The sequence below is a fragment of the Antechinus flavipes genome, chromosome 4 (genome assembly GCF_016432865.1).
Source record: "Antechinus flavipes isolate AdamAnt ecotype Samford, QLD, Australia chromosome 4, AdamAnt_v2, whole genome shotgun sequence".
In the NCBI taxonomy this organism is placed as follows: Eukaryota; Metazoa; Chordata; class Mammalia; order Dasyuromorphia; family Dasyuridae; genus Antechinus; species Antechinus flavipes.
This window is the reverse complement of record NC_067401.1, coordinates 281,118,942-281,127,830: the sequence shown is the minus strand read 5'-3', so window position 1 is coordinate 281,127,830 and position 8,889 is coordinate 281,118,942. Positions and strand designations below refer to the sequence as shown.

Here is an 8,889-nt window from a genome sequence, read left to right as displayed (position 1 = left end):
TGATCTTGTGATGAAGAAAGCCAGCTACATCCAGAAAAAGGACTGTGGGAAATGAATGTGGATCAGAACATAACATTCTCACTCTTTTTGTTGTTGTTTGCTTGCATTTTATTTTCTTACTCATTTACTTTCTTATTTTGATCTGATTTTTCTTGTGCAGCAAGAGAATTATATGGATGTTTATACATCTTGGATATAAAAAGCAAACAAAAAAAAAACATTGAAAAAGCCACAGTTCTCCCAGTGGCTTAAAGGCACCATGGATAAGCCAAGGTTGGGAGTATCTGACATAGAGCTCAGTGGTAATATTTATTTTAACTTTTGGAATTGGAGGGAAGAAGGGTGATGATCTTTGAACATCAGTTTTAATTCTTCACAAACTCAGCAACTGCATGGCCCTAGATCTCTAGTTCCCAGATACATGAGTGAATCTGCAATTGTTTTTTGATCAAAATATACCCTTAATAACAAAACAAAACAAAACAAAACAAAACAAAACAAAACAAAACCAACAAACAAACAAAAAGAAGCAATGTCATTCTTGGAGAAGAGAAAACTACAGATACATCTAGTCTCCGTGCAGGCCATATCTTAACAGACCCATGTAGATACCCATAACCTATATAGATAACACACACACTCTCATACCTTTCACATACCTTATCTTCATTGTTAATCTTCACAACGACACTATGAGGCAGATAATACAGACATTATTATCCCTATTTACCAAGGAGAAAACTGAGTTTGAGAATATAAGTGACTTAGCAGGAGTCTCATTTATTTATTTTAGTCAATAAATGGTAGAAGTGGGTTCTGAATAAAGTTTTATATGCTTCAAAGCATGGCATCCTATCCACTCTGCTATGAAGTCATTAAAATTTAAATCTCCAGTTTAATTATTCTACATATGGCCATTTTAGCAGAATTGGAAACTTTCTGAAGTTTGAAAACTTCTACTTAGAAGTGCTAAATATTTTTATTTGCTAAATTTATTTTATTGCTAAAACAGCTGTTAAAGATAGGATGAAGTGACTAGATTAGACTAGAAGCTTTGATTATCTAATCCAGTGTACACATGGCTTTTTTGCTTTTGCATTCTCCTATTTGAGGGGATCCTATTTGGAGCCCTCAGCAAATGTCACCAGATACTGATGCTGCAATTTGAAGACCTGGAAGAGACCTTAGAAGTATACTCATTTTAATTTCCTGCACCCTCCTCAATTTATGAATAAGCCAGAAAATTAAAAGGAATTTGCCTAAGGTGTATAGGTGGTGATCATCAAAGACACAATTTCAGTTGTCCTCTGTCTTCAAATTCAATATTATTCCTAGTCTATTGCACTGATTCCTGGTGGCAGAGGGAAATGGCAAATATGAGGCCTTATTTCATAATTTCTATTTTAAATAGTGAAAATTTGAATGTAAATGAAGGTTCCTATTGTTAAATTCAACAACTGATTAGGGTAAAATTTCACAACAAATGAATGTATCAGGGCACCAGTGTGGGGTAAAATACTGAAATAAAATTTCTAACAGCTGAAAGTGTTCTTGTTATTAATAATTCCTTTTTAATCAAGTTATCTGAAATTTGTCATCCATGGGGTAAAAGCTGTCTTTTAGAAGCTCCTTTGCTGATACACGATGACTTTTTAGCCCCTGCCGATTAGGAAATGCCCTAGCCGTATGGGCCTTTATGTTATGCCACTGGCTCTGGCTGGGTTCCATAGCATTGTAAATGGTGCCCCCCATACTCTGACAGCTGCCATTTTCTTTTTGCCAGCTGGCAGGATCATGGTCATCCATTAATTCTTTGGAAAATGATTAATAGCTTCCTCCAAGGATAAGAGGTGAATTTAGAATCATTCACAGATGAATGAGAATGATCTACTGGGTGATTCTCCTGCTCCAACATGCTTCCAACTCCAGTCATTCTCTGTGTAGTCTTGCCAGTATTTGAAATGAAGCATACATAGTTCACATGACAATATAGAAGCTTCAGAGCAAACACAACTCAAAACTAAATGTCTGTTATTATCAATGTCTATTTTTTAATGTTTTATTTTTAATGTTCAAATGTTGATTGTTTACATAACTATGATCATTTAATAGATATAATAGAATATCTTTTAGAATTTGTGAATGGGTTATATTTCTATTTACATTAATAATAGTAAGTGTTATTTTCAAAAACATACTGTTTTGTGGTCTGTCCATATGTTTGATGACTACAGTGACCTTCCTTGTTTGCATCACCCTTTTTCTTTAAAAAATGTATTTTCATTAAAAAAAAAAAGAAATAAAGGGCAGCTACATGATACAGTAGCATCAGCCCTGAAGTCAGGAGGATCTGAGTTCAAATTTGACCTTAGACACTTAACACTTTCTAGTTGTGTGACCCTGGGCAAGTCACTTAACTCCAACTGCCTTAGCAAAAAGCAAAAAAATAAAAAATAAAAGGGAAGCTTTATTTGATTAAAAATATCTAGTACAAAACGCAAGGCTATAAAGAAACATAATGGAAAAGAATTGTTCCCTTAATATACGTCATTTCCTTAACTAACAGAATGGAAAATATATCATATTCTATTTATTATATATTTATAGTTATATTTTGTAATTTGTAAAGAACTTTAAAATTATTTTCTCATTTTAGTTCCACCACAACTCTGTGAGGTAAGTACTGTAGGCATTATTATATCCATTTTTCAGATAAAGAAATCAAGAGCACAAAAATTAAGTGACTTAACTTGGTCACAAAAAAAAGGCAGGATCTGAACTCAGATCATTCTAACTCCAAATTACTTTATTACTCTGCTACCTTCTTCTCACTATACCATTCTAACTGTAATAGATTAAACCTAACTAAAAATATATGAATAAAAAGTATCAAAGCATATTCCTTAGAAAATGAGATATCTGGAACAGTATGATTAAAGCGTGATATGGTGTTTATAGAGGCTGCTCCTTGGGTGGGGTAAGGGTTAAGGAGTCACTAAATAATACAGTTCTGGAAGAGACTGGGGCTATCGCAGTCTTAATGCTAGAGGGCAGTATTTCCACAGTAATGAGAGCTTTTTGATTCTCCTTCAGAGCAGACAAAAGACTCCTGCCTACAGTAGGAGGCTAAAGCATATCTGTGAGAGCTGCCAGTTGGAGTCAGAGGGAAGAGGCTGCAGAGACTTTTACAGAGATGCTAAAGAGGTGAAAACTGGAAAGGTAAGGGGGCACTAGGGTTGTTTTGTGTGTTTGATTCTGGAGGTGATAGGGAGCCATTGGAGTTTATTGAGTTTGTGTGTGTATGGGGTGACATGACCAGACCCATGCTTTAGAAAAATCACTTTGGTGGCTGAATGGAGGATGAACTGGAGTGGAGACAGACTTGAAACAGGTAGACCCAGCAGCACATTATTGTAATTATTCAGACATAAGGTGATGAGGACCTGCATCAGAATGATGGTGTTGTCAAAGGAGAAATTATTATATTCAAGAGATGTTACAGAGGTAAACTAGGCAGGCCTTGCCAACAGTTTGGATATGAAGACTGAGACTTAGTGAAGAGTCAAAAATCATACCTTGGTTATAAGCCTGAGGAATATGGAGGATAACTTCTGTAGCAATAAAGAATGTGGGATTAGCGAAAAGGTATAGGAGAAAAGATAACGAGTTCAAATTTGGAGGTGTTGAGTTTGAAATGTCTGCTGGACCTTCAGTTTGAGATATCTGAAAAGCATTTGGAGACATGAGGTTAGAGGTCAGCAGAGAATTAGAGAGGGATAGGTAGATTTGGGAATCATCAGCATATAAATGGTAATTGTTTGTTCTTAGTTCTTGCAGAGTACCATGACATCAGGGAGGTGATGCCATGACATGCAAGTGATTTTGATTTAAATGAGGGAGGACTGTGCAAGGTCACCTGGCTCACTTTCTCCTCCAGAAACATCAGGGTCCAGTGGCAATTAAATCCACAGGAACCAATGAGATTACCAAGTGAAATAGTATAGAAGGAGAATACCCATGATAGAAGCCTGTGGAACATGTATGGCTAGAGGACATGATCTGGATGAAGATCCAGCAGATGATACTGAAAAGGAGCAATTTGATAGGTTGAAAGATAACCAAGAAAGCGTGAAGTCCCCAAAATCTAGTGAAGAATGGAATCAAGGAAAAGAGTAGAAAAAAGTGTCAAAGTCTACAAAATTCAAGGAGAATAAGAATTGAAGCTTTTGGATTTTACAGTTAAAGTTAAGAGATCTTTGGTAATCTTTGTAGCAAGCACTTGTGGTTGAATGATGAGAATGGAAGCTAGATTATAAGAGGTTAAAAAAAGAATTAAAAGAGAGAAAATGGTAGTACTTAGTGTAGATAGCATTTTAAAGGGAGTTTAGCCACAAAAGGTAGAAGAGATAGACATAGAATGGCAATTGGAGGGTTAGAAGGATCGTCTAAGTTTTTTTGATGATGGAGGAGACATGGGCATGTTTGTAGGCAATAGAGAAAGAACTAGTAGACAAGAGTGATTGAAAATAGATGATAGAGTGAGGATGACAAGGGAGGAAATTTGCTGCAGGAGATAGAATATAATGGGATTGCTTGTGTAGGAAAAAGAGTGTGCCTTGGGAGGGAATAAGTCTACCTCTTCATGTGAGACAGGGGTAGAGGAGCAGAAAGTGGCAGAAGGCATTTCAGTAATATGAGACGAGGTAGACAGGAAAAGAAAGACTTTTTGAAGAATGGCCTCAACTTTTTCTGTAAAATATAAGGCAACTTCTCAGCTGAAAAGATGCAGGGTGGGAGACATGGGAAATCTGAAGAGGAATAAAAAGCTTGGGAAGAGCCACTGTGAAAAGCAGAATATCAGTTTAACAAAAGGGATATATCACTAGGATTGCCTAACAGTAGTGAGGGTCCAGTTGAGATTGTGTCACAGAAATTTATAGTGGACCTACCAAAGCAATGGAGCAGTATAACTTCATTCACCTACATTCAGCATTGTGTGTGTGTGTGTGTGTGTGTGTGTGTGTGTGTGTGTGTGTGTAGGTGTAAAGACAAATGGTAGGAGAGATCTAAGATTGAGGCTTGGCAATAGGGTGCAAATGACAGTATAATAAATATAACTCGAGAAAATGATTATGTCAAGTTAAACTAGTTTACAAAATGATCAGGATGGAGAAAAGAGGAGAGAATGGTTAGTATAAGTGAGATCCTTGAGGCACAACTGAGCAATCAAAAAAAAAAAAAATCAAGGTTGCAGTATGGATGAAAAGTAATTTGCTAAGGGAAGGCACAAGGAGAAGACTAAAATCAATAGATTGTGGTTAGATAAAGAGATTACAAAATCCTTGAACATGGAGTGGGTCTCTGGGTGACTGCAAGATTAAAGTTATGACAATTTGAGATTACATGAAGAAGTGGGTCATAGGAAGTAAATAGGTTTAGGAACTGAATGGTTAGGATGTTTGAGCAAGAGTAAATATGTCTGTTGAGGTCCCTCTAGTGAAAAAGAAAAGTGAATCAAATTAGCGTATCCTCCTTTTTTTACACATACGTGGAAAACCTTCAACTCTTACAAGTAAGTATCAGTCAAATAAATATTAGAGTCAATAGCAAGTCACCTGCTCATTGTTTCCCAATGATTTCTTAAATAAAGTCCGTCTAATAACCAGACTTTTAAACTATAGCCAAATTTTTCAACCTGTGTGTAACTTTATCAGGCAAACAACCTATTACTAGCTTGGTTTTCCACAATGCAAAAACTGGAAAAGAGAGAATGTATTTAAATGCCAGAAAATAATAGTAACTGAGGTATATAAAAATAAACAAAACTAATTATGACTATATGTGATAACATATACGTCTGGAAAGCTCACAAGAATTCATCATTTGGTTTTAATTCTCCTTCCCTGTACTTGTTGTCTTGAAAAACCATAGCACTAGTATTTTTCATATCACAACAGCCTAACAGAGAATAATATTTATGTATATCAGTTCATAAATTTAAATCTTTCATATTTAAATGTGTGTTGGTACTTTAAAGATCTATAGCATCAGGATTGAGGGCCATAATGAAGTGCTTTAAATACACAAGGTTGTGCCTACTTGCATGCACTTCCTAGAGAGCATCATTGCTTTCATGTGTGATGTGATGTTTTCTAATTCATATTTAAATTCTCTAACATCAAGCCATAATAACCAGAGGTGACTTAAATATTTGTAAACATTGCCATCTTGGGGGGGAGGGTGGAGGGAGGGAGGGGAAAAAACGAAACATAAGCGAGTGCAAGGGATAATGTTGTAAAAAATTACCCTGGCATGGATTCTGTCATTACAAAGTTATTATTAAATAAAATAAAAGTTAAAAAAATATTTGTAAACACTATTATAAGTTTTCTTCATCTTCACTGGAAGTAGAGTAGTGGTTGGAAAGGAGAGAAAAATCCTGAGATATGTACCAGGCTCATTGAGGAAGGAATATTTACCTGAAGATCAATAGGCAAGAGTATCAGAATTTGCAATTGATGGTATATATGAATGCTTAAAAGGAGGAAAGCATAATGATTAACAGAAATCAGGGAGGACTTGAAATAATAAATGGGGAGCAAATATTACAACTCCCCCACCTCAACCAGTAAACTAAGTAGAATGAGTGAAGATATAGCTGGTATTGGAAGGAGTTGACAAAAAGAGTATGTAATCAGGAAGGAACTAAATCTTAATGACAGCTAGAAGATGAAAGGACTGGTAAAGGAAAAAAAATTAAGAGGAAGGGAAGTTTGTATCTATAGAACAAGTATTTCAGAAGGTGCAGTAGAAAGGATGAGTGGTATTTGGTTGGAATTTTAGGAAGGTAAGGTGAAGGAAATAAGAATAAGAAATAGGATGATGAAGATGGGAATGGGGTTAAGATGCTAATTGACAGGGGTTCAGAATCACTGATTCTATGATTCTACTATTCTATGTAGGGTATGACCAGATGTGAAGATATTCACCATTGAGTGCTCTTCTTTTCAGAAGAAACTGAAGATTGGATTGGAAACTAGTAGAGAACGACCCAGAAGGTATATAGTTAGCTATTGAGGTAAGGGGGTCCATTTGTAATTTTACTACTTCTCTTCACTTCATGACTGGTGAAATGGGCAAGAAATGGTACACCAGGAGTTGGAAGCACTATTACCTATTGATTTTACTTTTTTTCTTCCCTTAAAGGACAGGCACAGAAGGAGATGGAAGCCCTGAGGTCAAAGGGAAGTTTATTCCTCTTTGAACTGAGATTCTCCATATCGCAGTATGTAGATCATGTTGGCAGCTCTCAGTGGAAATTGCTATGTGCTGGGACAGTTGGAAGTCAAGTTATTAACTTCCTTGAAATAAGTTTTCCTTGGGATTAATGCTAACCTATTTTCACAGGATTTTCTAATTTCCTATTTATTTGTCCTGCCCAAGTTTTTAAAATTTATTTAAATTGTTAAGTTCTTTTCCTGTTTATGTATTTATGCATCCTCTCTCTTTAAGACTTTCCATTTAGGTTGAAGGGAATATTAAAGGGAAGAACAGTTAAGGGAGGCAGTGGTCAAAAGCAAAAGACTTTTCAGGAGGGACAGGATAAAATGGTAGAAAAAAAGGATAAATAGGAGACTATAGGATGGAGGGAATTGCACAGGTGAATGTGAATAGGATGAACTTGCCCATAAAATGGATGTGGGAAGGAAAATGGATTCAAAACTAGTATCCAGAGGAATTTATGACTAAAGAAGAACTAGAGAACATTATGAAAAGTAAAATTGACAACTTTGATTACATTAAACTAAAAAGGTTTTACACAAACAAGACTCATAGAAATAAGATTAAAAGGAAAATGATTCATAAAGCAATAAGTATTAAAAATAAATAAACATACTAAAATAAAAAAAGAAAAGAACATTAAAAGGGAAGTACAAAGCTGGAAAAATCTTTACAATCAGTATTTCTGATAAAGGTTTCATTTCTAACATACATATACTCATATAAAAAGAACTATGTCAAATTTATAAGAATACAAGTCATTCCTCATTTGATAAATAGTCAAAGGATTTAAACAGATAATTTTAAATGAAGAAATTAAAACTATTTCTAGTCATATTTAAAAATTCTCAGAAAAATACAAATTGACAACTCTGAGATATCATTACACATTTCTCAGATTGGCTAACATGACAAGAAAAGATAATGACGAATGTTGGAAGGGATATGGGAAAACTGGGACACTAATGCATTGTTGGTAGAGTTGTGAAATGATTCAATCATTGAGAGCAATCTAGAATTATTCCCAATAAAAAATTGTGCATACCCTTTGGCCCAGTATTGACATTACTAGGTCTGTACCTCAAGGAAATCATAAAGAAAAGGAAAAGGACCCACATGTGCAAAAATGTTTGTAGCAGCTCCTTTTGTGATAGCAAAGAATTGGAAAATGAGTAGATGTCCATCAATTGGAAAATAGATGAATGAGCTATGATATGTGAAGGTAATGGAATGCTATTTTTCTATTAAAAAATGATGATTTTAGAAAGGCCTGGGAAAAATTTATATGAACTGATGCTGAGAGAAACAAGCAGGACCAGGAATACATTGTACTAAGTAAAAGCAAGAATGTGTGATGATCAACAAAGAAGGATTTGATTCTTCTTAGTAGTTCAGTGATAAGAACCAAGCCATATAACTTAGGATAGAAAATGCCATCAGTTCATCTATTTTCTAATTGATGGATATCTACTCATTTGCCAATGAACTGATGATAGAGTTGAAAATTGGTCCAAACATTCTGGAGAAAAATTTGAAACTTTACCTAAAGGGCTATATAACAATGCATACCCTTCGACTCAGCAATATTACAACTAGGTATGATAGCCT

The 8,889-nt window shown here is 35.1% G+C and overlaps 1 long non-coding RNA gene across 1 annotated transcript; it reads left to right on the top strand.

Annotated features, from left to right (window-relative positions):
- The first annotated feature begins 3,143 nt into the window (after positions 1-3,143).
- Positions 3,144-7,738, top strand: LOC127559481 (uncharacterized). Its single transcript, XR_007953144.1, has 2 exons — positions 3,144-3,219; positions 6,963-7,738. It is a non-coding gene; the product is annotated as an uncharacterized LOC127559481 (long non-coding RNA).
- The last annotated feature ends 1,151 nt before the right edge of the window (positions 7,739-8,889 follow it).